The sequence below is a fragment of the Vombatus ursinus genome, unplaced genomic scaffold (genome assembly GCF_900497805.2).
Source record: "Vombatus ursinus unplaced genomic scaffold, bare-nosed wombat genome assembly UNPS02014832.1, whole genome shotgun sequence".
NCBI lineage: Eukaryota > Metazoa > Chordata > Mammalia > Diprotodontia > Vombatidae > Vombatus > Vombatus ursinus.
Window position 1 is genome coordinate 31022309 of NW_020954610.1, and position 13710 is coordinate 31036018.

Consider the following 13710-nt stretch of genomic DNA (forward strand, 5'->3'; position numbering starts at 1 on the left):
TTCCTTTTCTGTCATATTAGTCAATCTGATAGTTGTGAACTGGTACTTCAGAATTGTTTTAATTTGCATTTCTCTAATCAATAGTGATTTAGAGCACTTTTTCATATGACTATAAATAGCTTTAATTTCTTCATCTGAAAACTGCCTGTTAATATCCTTTGACCATTTATCAACTGGGAAATGACTTGCATTCTTATAAATTTGACTTAGTTCTCTATATATTTGAGAAACGAGACCTTTATCAGAAACATTGGCTGTAAAAATTATTTCCCAGCTTTTAGCTTTCCTTTTAATCTTGGTTTCATTGATTTTGTTTATGCAAAAACTTTTTAATCTAATATAATCAAAATTATCCATTTTGCATTTTATAATTTTCTCTCTCTCTTATTTGGTCATAAATTCTTTCCTTCTCCATAGATCTGACGGGTACAGTATTCCTTGCTCTCCGAATTTCCTTATGGTATCATATCATCCTTTATGTCTAAATCATGTGCCCGTGTTGACTTTATCTTGGTAAAAGGTGTTAGATGTTGGTCTATGCCTAGTTTCTGCCATAGTATTTTCCAATTTTCCCAGCAGTTTTGTCACATAGTGAGTTCTTATCCCAGAAGCTGGAGTCTTTGGGTTTGTCAAACAGTAGATTACTATAGTCATTTACTACTGTATCTTGTATACCTAGTCTATTCTACTGATCCACCACTCTGTTTCTTAGCCAGTACCAAATAGTTTTGATAATTGCCACTTTATAATATAGTTTTAGATCTGGCACAGCTAGGGCACCTTCTTTTGCATATTTTCATTAATTCTCTTGATATTCTTAATCTTTTGTTCTTCTAGATGAATTTTGTTATTATTTTTTCTAGCTCTATAAAATAATTTTTGATAGTTTGGTATGGCACGAAATAAATAAATTAGTGTAGAATTGTTATTTTTATTATATTTGCTTGGATTACCCATGAGCAACTGATATTTTTCCAGTTGTTTATATCTGCCTTTATTTGTGTGAAAAGTGTTTTAGGACATTAAAAAAATCTTACATTTCTTCTCTTAATGCTAAAGCAAATAACGTCTCCCTTCTGCCTTAGTACCTTCTTAATGGAGTGTTGAGACAATCTTATCATGGCTCTGGACATTAGTTAGAAGACATTGTGGTTTTATTATGGGTTTATATAGTTGATGGAAAGGAGCAATATAATAATGCTATTTAACTCTTGCTAATGCAACATAGCTAATTGTTCTTCAAAGTTGGGTTAGGGAAAATGAATTATTTTCATTTTTTTTAAACTAAGAAGGATTTTTCTTTCCCCTGTCCTTCCTCCATCCACTGAATTGAACCAACAACATAAAAAGAAAGAAAAATAAAATTCTTATAAAAATATGGATAGTTGAGAAAAGCAAATTTGTGCATTGAAACCATGTCCAAAAATGTGTATTTGTTTCATTCTGTGTCATGAGTCCATCTCCTCTGTCTCAGGATGAGGGAGCATGCTTTAGCTTTGTTCCTCCAGGATCCTGATTTGTTATTACATTGATCAGAATTTTCAAGTTCTTCAAATTTGTTTTTCTTTATAATGCTGTTTATATTGCATGAATTGTTCTCCTATTTCTACTCACTTTGCATCAGTTCATACAGATCTTCCCAGTTTTCTCTAAATCTGTTCATTTCATCATTTCTTATGGTCCAAAAAAATCATATTACATTCAATATCAATCAATCAGTAAACATTTATTAGATGCCTACTATGTGCCAAGCACTGTGTTGAGCTCTGGGGATACACAAAGAGGCAAAAGACAGTCCCTGTTCTCAATTGGTTTATCCAGTCCTTAATTGATGGGCACCTCCTTAGTTTTCAGGGGTTACTACAAAAAGAACCACTGTACATATTGGTCCTTTACCTCTTTCCCTAATCTCTCTGGGGTTTAGGCCTAACTGGCTGAAATTGAACTATTTATATACTAGCAAATCTTGTCCGTGTTTGACAGAAATGCTATTTCATAGAGTTGCTTAGTTGAAGGTGGTTATTGTTCAGTTGTTTTCAGTCGTGTCTGACCCTTCATGATCCAATTTGGGGTTTTCTTGGCAAAGATACTACAGTGATTTGCCATTTCTTATTTCATCATATAGATGAGGAAGCCAGATTTGGACTCAGAAAGCTGAGTCTTCTTGACTCTAGGCCCAGTACTTAACCACTGTGCCACTTAGCTGCCTAGCTAGGCTAGACTGTAGTAGATTCTAAGTATAGGGGAAGCCTGAAAGGTGGAAGAAGCAGATTAATCCAATTTATGTAATCAGCAGATTATCCTTGCCATGCTACAAAATGGCCTTTTAAATCTCTGATCTCTGATACCTTTGGAATTCTCCAGATATTTCCTGGGGGACTTGACCCTCAGTTTGAGAAACACTAGTTTTAGGGACTAAGTAAGGAAAATCTAAGTAAGAAAATCTTAGAAATCAAGCTTTAACTCTGTGGAAGACAAGATGAAAAATTATCTACCTTGATGTTGTGTTATATACTTTCTTCAGGCTCTTAGGTTTTCTTGAGGTAGGTAAACTATTTCCTTCCTAGTTGACACTTCTTCAGGACAAAGTTGAGTCCCAACAGTGTATCAAAATGTGAAGCTCTAGGTACTTATGCTATAGTCTGTTTTGTTATTTTCTCTACATGCACTTTGAACCCAAGCAAGCAGAGGAAAACTACATGGCTTTTGCTGAAAGAATCACAGATCAGGGAATTTATATGGAGATTACATTTCTCTGAAGGATTATTTATTTGTGTTTTTTTCATGGTGATTTTTTGAAGGGAGTAAAGTGGCTGTCTTTAGGGATTCTTCTTCTACTGCCCCTCCTCCTCCCATTTTGCTATTTCTTCTTCTCCATTTGAGAGACTATAACAAAGAATGATGTATCTATCTTTCAGTAAACATTGAAAATGAAAGACTGTCCTGTTAGAATAAAATAGTTATGAAGATATTCCCATAAAGCAGCTGAGGTAGCAGATTTTACTGAAACTATGTTTTAAAGTGATTGACAAGAACTTTGTCCATAAGATGTGTTTCCTGAAGGTAAGCAGAAGGTGCTATTAATTAATGAATATTTCTACATACACCAACCTACTCCTCCCCAGCTAAGTAATAAGAAGTCTGCATTTGTAGTCAGAGCTATCCGCTATCATCAGAGAATGGTAGGGGTTGACAGATTGATGACAGACTGGCCACTAGTCAGAAATACAGCAGCACTGTAGTTTAAAAAGCAAATATTGGATATATATGGATAAGAGTATGGTAAATAAAAACTCTTTGTATAATGTTGCTTCCTTTGCATGAGAAAGGGAAGCTAATGACCTCAGGTAAGAGATGTGATCAGAAATATGATCTTTAATAGTAGTAAATATGTTCCAGTCACAGTTTCTTCCAGTTAGATCTGTGATCGAACAACTTACATTTATAAAGATGGCTGGCTATGTTTAGAGTTTTGTTCATTGTTCATTCTATAGTCAATAAAAAATATGACTACAGATGACGAATTCTAGGAGCACTTAGAGGAGGATAACATGATTGTTCAGAGTAGTTAATAAAGGATTGGCATAAAGTCACAGATGCTCAAAGTTAGAAGGGAATTTTTTGATCACTTATTCCAATGTAGACCTGAACAAGTATGTGTTTTACAAAATTATTGGCAAGTGAGTAACCTCCTGCCTCCAGTGGTAGGAAGCTCACTACCTCCCAAAGCAGTCCTTTACTTTTTTGAAGAAGTCGAATTGGTAGGAATTCTGTTTGTTTTCCCTTTCCCCATATCCTAATTTCTTTTTTTGAGGCTCTTACTTTCATTTGACAGCTATGGTAAGAATATGACCTATATGCCTAAGATTTTCAGTTTCCTCCCAAGATTTCATAATAATCCATCATAAAGGAGGTAGGACTTAGGCAGGCCTGGGAGTTTTGTTTAAGAATTGGATAATTAGATAAGTGTAAAGGATAAGGGTGTGTGTGTGTGTGTGTGTGTGTGTGTGTGTGTGTGTGTTGTGAACAAAAGTGTCATAGTAATTCTCTCTCTCTTTCTCTCTCTCTTTCTCCCTCTCTCTCTCTCTGTCATATAGGATATTATGAATAGATCAATCAGCCTGGCTGGGGTGGACCATTGGTTTTATAGAATAACAGAAGCTAAATATATATGGTCCGCAATGAAGGAATGAATATTTTGTCCATGCAAAATGAATGGCTTATGTGCAAACTGAACGTGTGTTTTTTGTCTCTAAACAAATACATTATTTTCTCATTGGCACCATACTATAACTGGTCCTACTTTGGTTTAAAAGCAATTAGATGGTGCATTTGATGGAGTGTCAAATTTTGAGTCAGGAAAATGAGTTCAAATCCTGCCTCAAACTATTAACAGTTTTGTAACCCTCGTCAAGTCATTTAACCTCTCTCTGCCTCAGCTTCTTATCTCTAACATGATAGCACCTACCTCAAAGTATTACTGTGAGGATCAAATCAAATGAGAAAACATGTAAAGCTCTTAGCTTACCTTTAAATGCAAAGTAGTTTTATTATTATAGCTTTAATAGATCTGTGATATTTTTAGTGTGGGTACTACCTCCACTGATACAGATTTCAGTCTTCCTTTGCATTCCATGAAGTGGTTTCCTATAAATCCTCATGAGATCTGACTAACAATTTGAAGACATTCTGCCTATTGCTTTAGTATTTTAGGGAGACAACCATAACGCTCACTTTTTATGTACATATCTAGACCACTTCTTTTGTCAGTCCTTCATATTCTAAATAACATCTTTTATACTACTTCATTCTCAGTAATTGGCCCTAACCCACCTCACTCATTTTCAAAAGGAAACTCATACATGAGGCATTAACTATGTGGGACTGATCAGAACTTTATCATTGTATACATATTTGGTCTCCAGTGTATGAAAGCAATTTTAAGACGGTAAAAGGAAGAACCACAAATGAAACTAGAATTGGAAAATAATATACCATATGTAAGAAGGTTAGAAGGAATATTTTTAGAAAACAGAAGGCTGATGGATAATATACAATCTCCAGGTATATAAAAGACTTCATTGGGGCAGATGCTTCTTTTCTCTTTTTAACCAAAAAGGAGAGATGATATTTTATTATATACATACTCAAAAGGATTTTTGATTGCATCACTTTGGTTTGGATGTTCATTCCAATGATGTAGATCCCAAGCATCCATTCCCAATCATTATATTTGACTTTTGTCCATATTTCATACTTGTTCATCATGGCAAGGAGGAAATATGATGCTAAGAAGAAGGTGCCTTCAATTTCCACTGAGGAGCAAAAAGGTCTCGGAATGAAGCATAGAAAACTCAAGTTAGCTCTAAGGAAGAATTTCTTGGTAGTGAACTATTTTTATTCATAAAGTATAGGTATAAAAGGAAGTTGTTGACCTTCTCTGGAAACTATAAATTGGACTATCATTGATATTTTGGTTTGCTTTTGCTCAAATTTCAACTAAATGTGCATAACTTTTAAGTCTTGATATTAAAAATAAATGTTTATTAATCATTTATTTTATAATACTTTATTTCCTCATGTATCCCTTCTTTTTCCCACACACCATTTCATATAATCATATAACAAAGTTTTTTTTTTTAAGAAAAAGAAAAAGAAGAGGAAAAAAAATCAGTGAAACACATCAAAACAATCCAACAACACACACAATGTTCTATACCTGTGGAACTCCCACCTCTGCAAAGGAGTGAGGGGGAAGGACTGTGTCATCTTGCAACTCTTTCTGAGGGCCATGCTTATTCTTTGTAAGCTTACAAGATTCATTACTCATTGTTTTGTGGTTGTTATTCTTTCCATTTACATTGATGTAGTCTTTGTGTATATTGTTTTCCTGGTTCTGCTTACTTCACTTTGCATTAGTTCATATAAGTCTCTCCATGCTTCTCTCTCTTCATCATAAGCATCCTTTCTTTCAGCACAATTCATGCAACCCAATTTGTTTAGGCACACCTCCATTTATTGGCATCTACTTTGATACCATAAAAAGTTAAGTGCCATTTTTTACAACTTTGTGACTTGGTCTATTCCATTTAACAGAATCTCAGAGTCAGAAGGAACCTCAGAGACCATCTAGACCACACAATCCTAAATAATAATTTCTTTTACAACTTACTTGACAGTGACCTGACTAGAGGTCAGGAAAAACTGAATGCCTCCCAAGGCAGCCTATTTCACATTTATATAACTCTGATTATTAGGACATTTTCTCTAACATCAAGCTTTACTTTGTCATTCCGTAACTTCAACCCATCATTCTTAGTACTTCCCTCTAGGGCTAAGAAGACCAAATCTAATCCTTTTCCTACCATGACTGCTCTTGACATACTTCAAAATAGCTAGCATGCCTCCTCTAAATCTTCTCTCCTCCAGATTAAACATGCCAGCTCCTTCAACCAATCCTCAATTAGATTGATATCAGGGCTTAAATGGCCTCTATGGTCCCTTTCATCTCTAAAGTTATGATCTTATGATCCTTTCACTAGATATTTTTTATACCAGCATGATGTCTGCTCAAGAAACTGGTTCAGTAAATTCCCTGCATCTTTAAGAGGTAGAAAAGGAGAATTCTGTTTGTTAAGTGCCATTTCCTAAGTGAAGAAAAGGTGGTATCTGGAGCAACTTATAGTAATCTAAAAGAGGTAACAAGAAAAGAGGCATTTGTTTTCTTTCACTTATACTGGTTCTAGCAGAGATGAATATGAATTGTTAACATTCTATTCTCCCCTTAATTCCTAAACCTGAATCACTTAATCCCAAATAGAGAAAGGAAAAATACTTATATCTGACTCCTTTCCCTGGCAGTTGATGACTTTCCTCCTACACAAAGGGGTGCAGCAGAAGAGGCACAAGTAAGCATCTGAAATGAGAAGGGGCAAAAAGTAACTGAGTTCCATTCTCATTAAATGTTTCACAAAGATGGAGCCTAGAATTTAGGAAGTTCAGACTCTTACTTAAATTCATTTATACTTAAAACTGTCATCTGACATAACTTCATCTCCTTTCCTGGCCTTACATAGGAGACCTCACACTGGTTGCAACAAAGACAAGATGTCCTCCATACTACCAGAATAGGCTCTCCAATTCGTGGTCCATTGTTATCTAGCTATTAGAGTGGGTCCCTGCCTTTGGTTAAATTTATTGCTGTTTGTCAGAAATTGAGCAGATGGATTTGAATTCCTAATCTTCTTGAAAAATGTGCCAAGCAGTTTTTCTTTAGAATATTTTTTTAAAACCAAATCCTTGTTGACGTGTATTTTTTTCTCATTAAAGGCATCTTACTAATCAGTCTATAATTCACACCCCTCATTTATTCCTGAATTTTCTGATACCCATCCCTCCATTTTGGATTCAATAATCCTTCCCCCATTCAGAGACATCTTAAAAGTTTAGGCAAATAAATATAGTTTCTTTAACTGTCAACATGTTGTAAATTACTTGGATGATACTAAAAATATAATAGTTATTTACATTAATTGCTTAAAGATATATCTAGATTGTATAGTAATCAATCTAGAAATGTCCCAATGGTACTTAGCTTGCCATTTCTTATGAGATATGTCCTTGTACTGATCCTCTTGACCCCTATTACTGAAGCAGGTTTTTAACCCTGTTAAAAATCTGTCTTTATGCTGACTTTTCTAAACCCATTTGCAGTCTTTTTGCAGCAGAGATTTTTGGAGAACTGATTGTTTTGCTCTTTTTTCTTCCCCTACTGTCATTTATTTCCTCCTGGTCACTGAAGCTACAGATACTTTTTAAGACCAGTCTTTCCTTTGTGCTATCAACACACCTGTCTTGGAACTTTCTGCTACTATGAAGTATCCTATTTTCTTCTCTCATCAGACACTGGAGAATTTTCCTTATACTAAAGGTCAGGCTCATAGGTCTGTAGTTTTCCCTGTTCTTCCACAATTCCCTTTTTAAATGGCAACAGCACATTAGCCCTTCCTTATCTCTCCTGTCTCTCCTGTCAGTGTGGAGTTAAAAACCCATCCCTCCTAGTGCTTTCATTACTTTTGACACCAATTTAGGAATTCAGCATGCCAGTATATGTCTCAAAACCTTCACTGTGTTGATGCTTTTAAAAAAAATTCTTAATTATAGCTTTTCTTTCTAAGGGAATAATATTCACCAAATTCAGTTGAATTCCACAAATATTTATTAGGTATCTCTAATATGCTAGGCACAGGAGAAATAACTCAAGGAGCTTACAACTAGTAGGAGGAGAGTGATAGGGATACAAATAAATATAATACAAGTAGGAATGAGGTAAGTGCATGGAAAGTCCAGCAGGGAGGTAGAACAGATTTGGGGAAGGAGTTTAGATAGTAGGGGTACTAACACAGTTATTTAATGCTATTTTACAAGTGACCTTGAGCAAGTCACCACCTCTCTGGGTATTTCCTCTTCTATATACTGAGAAGACTAAACTACATGGTCTCTGAGGTAATTTTCCAACATTAAATTCACAATCCTTAAGAAAGGCCTTATAGAGAAGAACTTGTGACCAACATAGAAAATGAAGATTGGGACACAGGAATCCTCAAACCTCACATACCATCTTTGGTCCCTGTATTTGACAAGGATACCTATTCTTCTGGAGCAAATGGAGTTGCTTTTATTAGGGCTTCAGATTGATCAGAAATCAATGATGTAACTACCTGAAAAGATAAATTCAAGAGGAGTAAATTTGCTTCTGGACAAAGTTTGAGAAACAGAGATGCCAGTGATCAGCCTTCAAAGAGAGAGAATCTATCCACAATGGGTGGATTTGGATCTAGAAAGGGTTTTGGAAACAGGTTTTTCAAGTAACAGATTTGAAGAAGGTAATAGCTCTAGCTGTTGGAGAGAATCTAACGATGAAGATAATTAGACAAGGTACAGAGGATTCACCAGGAGAGATGATTATCAAGACAGAAATGATTAAGAAGCTTCAGGGTCATCAAGAGGAGGTAGATGTGGCAGTTTCCAAGGTTGCCCTCAAGGATTTGGTGTAACTCACAATAGTGAATCTGAATGAGAGGATGGGCCTCAATTCCCTGGTAGTTTTTTTAGTTCAAGGACGGAATTAGTTGATCGACAATTTTTGAGGCAGAAGTGTTGGAAGAGAATTCAATAAAGAAGTGGTAGGTTCTCAAAGAAACACTTAGAAATCAGAGGCTGAAGGAGAAAGTGGTGACTTTTTTTTGGTGAGGTAATAGGGGTTAAGTGACTTGCCCAGAGTTACACAGCTAGTGAGTGTCATGTGTCTGAGGCCACATTTGAACTCAGGTCCTCCTGATTCCAAGGCCATAGCTTTATCCACTGCTCCACCTAGTTGCCCCCTAAGTGGTGACTTTCAAGGACCAAAAGTGAACTACATACCATCTGCCCCACCTGAAAATGAAGAATCCTATCTTTGCACACTAGCAGACTGGCATAAACTTTGACAAAAATGATACTATTCTTATGGAAGTATCTGGGCCTGATGCTTTGCCAGCAATGGTCACTTTTGAAGAGGCAGATCTCTGTCAGACACTCAATAACAATATTACTAAAGCTGGTTATACCAAATTTACTCCTGTGCAAAAATATAGTATTCCCATTATACTATCAAGGTCTGGAAAAACTGCAGCTTTTCTTTTGCCATTTTTGGCTCATATGATGTGGGATGGAGTAACTGCCAGTCATTTTAAGAATCAATAAGAACCAGAGTGTATTATTTTTTGCTCTAACTTGAGAGTTGATCAATGAGATTTTCCTGGAAGCAAGGAAATTTTCTTTTGGGACTTGTATAAGACCTGTTGTAATCTAGGAGGGAACACAATTGGGACATTCAGTTTGCCAAATAATGCAAGGCTGTAGTATTTTATGTGCAATGCCAGGAAGGCTAATGGACATTTTAAGTAAAGACTAGATTTAGGCAGGTCAGATATTTAGTCTTGGATGAAGATAACTGAATACTTGTTTTGATCCTGAAATGAAGAAGCTAATTTCCTTTCCAGGAATGCCATTGAAAGACCATTGCCAAACTGTGATATTTAGTGCCACTTTTCCAGAAAAAATTCAAAGGTTGGCTGGATAGTTTTTTTTTTAAAAAATGACTGTCATGGTTGAATAAGTGGCTGGAGCTTGTGGTGATGTTCAACATACTGTTCTGCAAATTGGCCAATACTCAAAATAAGAGAAACTTTTTGAAATTCAATGCAACATAGATGAGGAAAGAACAATGATGTTTGTTGAAGCTAAGAAAAAGGCAGATTTTATCACAACCTTTCTTTGTTAAGAAAAAATATCAACGAGTATTCATGGTACTTGGGAACAGAGAGTGAAAGCAAGCTCTTGGGAGTTTTTAATGTGAAAAGGGCCCAATCCTTGTTGCTATTTGAGTAGTTGCCAGAGGACTAGATTTTGAAAATGTTCAACATGATATTAATTTTGACTTTCCTTCAACCACTGATAAATGTTTACCAAACTGGATGTGCTCATCACTGTGGTAACATTGGCAAAGCTATTTCTTTCTTCGATCTGGAACCATATAGCCATTTGGCACAATCTTTAGTAGAAGTACTGTTAGATGCTCAACAGGATATCCCTGCAAGGTTGGAAGAAATTGCTTTCAGTACATTTGTCCCTGGCTTCAATGGTAGTACTTCAAGGGGAAATGTATTTGCCTCAATTTATACTCAAAGGATTTACCAAGGCAAGGGCAGTATGAACATCATAGTGAACATTGTAGGGTTTTCTGTCTACACAAGCTCCAAATCCAATAGATGGTGAATTATGGGATTAAAGCCAAAATTCTTCAAGTTCCAGATAACTGTATCATGATGCAGTGAAGATGGTTTTGAATTTTGAGTTTAAAGGAAGTATAACAGTCTGATGGTAACTCCCTGTCCATCCTGTAATCTTCCCCCTCTTCCTTAGAAAAACAAAAACCAAAAAAAGTCTTTATTGGCTAATTATGGGAAATGCTAAATGTTGAAATGTTGCAGTTACACTAATACAAATGGTATTTACTGGAAATATTTAAACATTCTAAATGTCAACTTTACCTCTATTCTATTATTTAGGAATTTGACATGTTTCATATCTATATTAAGTCTTAAAACTACTAATAGTTTTTTTGAGCCTATAAAATAAGCAAGGAAATGTGAAGTACTTTTTAATTTTAAAAATTATTGAGTCCTTTTTATTTTTCCTTAAAAGAAACCTCAAAGCAATAATATGACCATATGATTGTAAAATAATTTATGTAAGGCAAATTTTGTGATTTTGATTTAGATGATAAAATATATGGTGAAGTTTTTTTAAATACTTGAAATATGATTTCTGTGTAGCCAATGACATGACAAATGCTATAATTTTTTGTAGTCTCTAAACTTTCCTTATAAATGTACTAAAAAGCCCAAACACAAATTCTTTTTGAAAAGAAAGACAGAAAAAAGAAGGAAAGAAAGAAGTGCTATATAAAAGAGGGTGGCACACTATCTGGTCCTTCAAGGAGTGGAAGCATTATAGTAGCTGAAGGTATGGGAGAGAGACTGTGACTGCATGGATGCTGGAGAGTGCAGGACGAATTGGTGTCTATCTCCTGGTTCACTTTGGCTAGAACATTAGAACACATGCTAGGAGATATTGTGAGGTAAGGCCAAATTGTGAAGCTTGAGGTCAAATTATGGAAAGTTTGAAATGACAGAGTATGGAATTTACATTTTAATTTTTCCAGGTAATTGTGGAACCAGTGAAGATTTTTGAATGGAGGAATGACATGACCAGGCTTGTGAATTAGAAAGATAACTTTGGCAGTGATGGAAAGGATGAATTAGGGAGGAAAGTTATTTGTTGGCAGTGAGGCCAGTTAGAAGACTATTAAAATTGTCCAGGTGAGAATTAATGAAGAGCTGAAGTAGGATAGTAGCAATGAGAGTGGAAAGGTAGGGCTAGGTGTAAGAGATATTGGAGAGACAGGATCGCTTATGTTGTGAGAATGGATACTGGTATATCTGGAGATGTATAAGTTGACCCAGCCACACTCCCACAACACCAGTCAGGACTGTAGTGAACAAAGAAGCTATGATGCAGAGTAGGGAAAGATTTGGCACCCAAATATAGGCTCCTTGAGTAAAAAGAATATTAAAGTGGGGTTTTTTCGGAGGGGAGCTCCTGAGACTCCAGGGCTTTTACTTGCTTTTATTTTCATGAAATGCTTTTTAACCACCTTGGAGACTGCTTTTACCTAGAGATAGTTGAATATATATTTTATTAAAGGGAATGTTTATTTGAACCCTCAGACTTTGGATAATCTATTTCACTAAATGCAGATCTTCAACTGGAACGTACATTATTATGCTTTAGTAGATTCAGAAGCTCCTCAGTGTGTCTATTTGCCTCTCTGATAGAGATTTTGATCCATCCAACCTCCTAAGAAAGTTGTTTAGGCTCATTGTTCACACTTCTCTCACTTCTCAGCTCTTTGGAATCTGGTTTCTGACATCATCATGCAACTGAATTGGGAATCTCTAAGTTTCCAGCTGTTTCTTAATTGTGAAATCTGACAGCCAATTCTCAATCTTCATGTTTCTTGACCTCTTTACAGCATTTGACACTGTTATCCACCTTCTCCTCCAGGATACTTACTCCTCTCTAGGTTTTTGTGATACCATACTCTCTCTTGGTTCTCTACCTGTCTAACTACTCCTTTTTAGTGACTTTTGCTGCCCCAATAATCATATTCCCTCCCTCTAACTGTGGTCTTTGTCCTAGACCTCCTTTTCTTCTACTCCTTCTCTTTTGGTGAACTCGTTATCTCTTAATAGTTTTCATTATCATTTCTATGAAGATCACTCACAGATCTATATATTAGACCCAGTCTCTCTCCGGAGGTGCAGTTTGGCATCATCCACTACCTATTAGATATTTCAAATTAGATTGTCCCATAGGGCATCTCAAAGTAAACATGGGCAAAACAGATCTCATTACCTTTCCTTAAAAACCCTCCTCCTTTCCAAACTTCCCCATTTCTATTAAGGGCATCACTATTCTTTCAGTTAACCAGGTTCAAAACCTTGAACCATCCCTGACTTCCCTTACCTTTATCCCCTTCACATCCAATAAGTTCCCAAGTCTTTTTGATTATACCTCCAAAACATATTTCACACCTCTTGCTCTCTCTCCATTCACAAGATCACTACCAGATATTCATTACCTCTCACCTGGTTTATTACAGTAACTTCCCTGTTAGTCTTCCTTCCTCAGATCTCTTCCCAGTCCCAAATGATTTGTCACATATCTACCAAAGTAATATTCCTAAAGTACAGGTCAGATTGTCATTTTTTGTCATTCCCCTGTATAATAAACTCCAGTTTTTCCATATTACATCTGGGATCAAATACAAATGACTATGACATTTAAAGTCCTTTACAACCTGGTTCCAACCTACATTTTCAGCATAATTACGTATTACTCCTCTTCTTGCAGTCTATAGTCCAGCCAGATTGGTCTTTTTTTTTTTTCTATTTCTCACATATGATATTCCATCTCCACTCTACATGCCTTTATATTAGCTATGCCCTATGGCTGGAATGTACTCCCTCCTTACCTCTACCCCTTAGAATCTCTAATTTGCTTCAAAAGCTCAGCTCTATTACTTAAGGCCACTATTCCCAATCT

The 13710-nt window shown here is 35.8% G+C and overlaps 1 pseudogene; it reads left to right on the forward strand.

Annotated features, from left to right (window-relative positions):
* The first annotated feature begins 8323 nt into the window (after nt 1–8323).
* The window catches only part of LOC114025837, a 102178-nt pseudogene continuing 96791 nt past the window's right edge, over nt 8324–13710 (forward strand).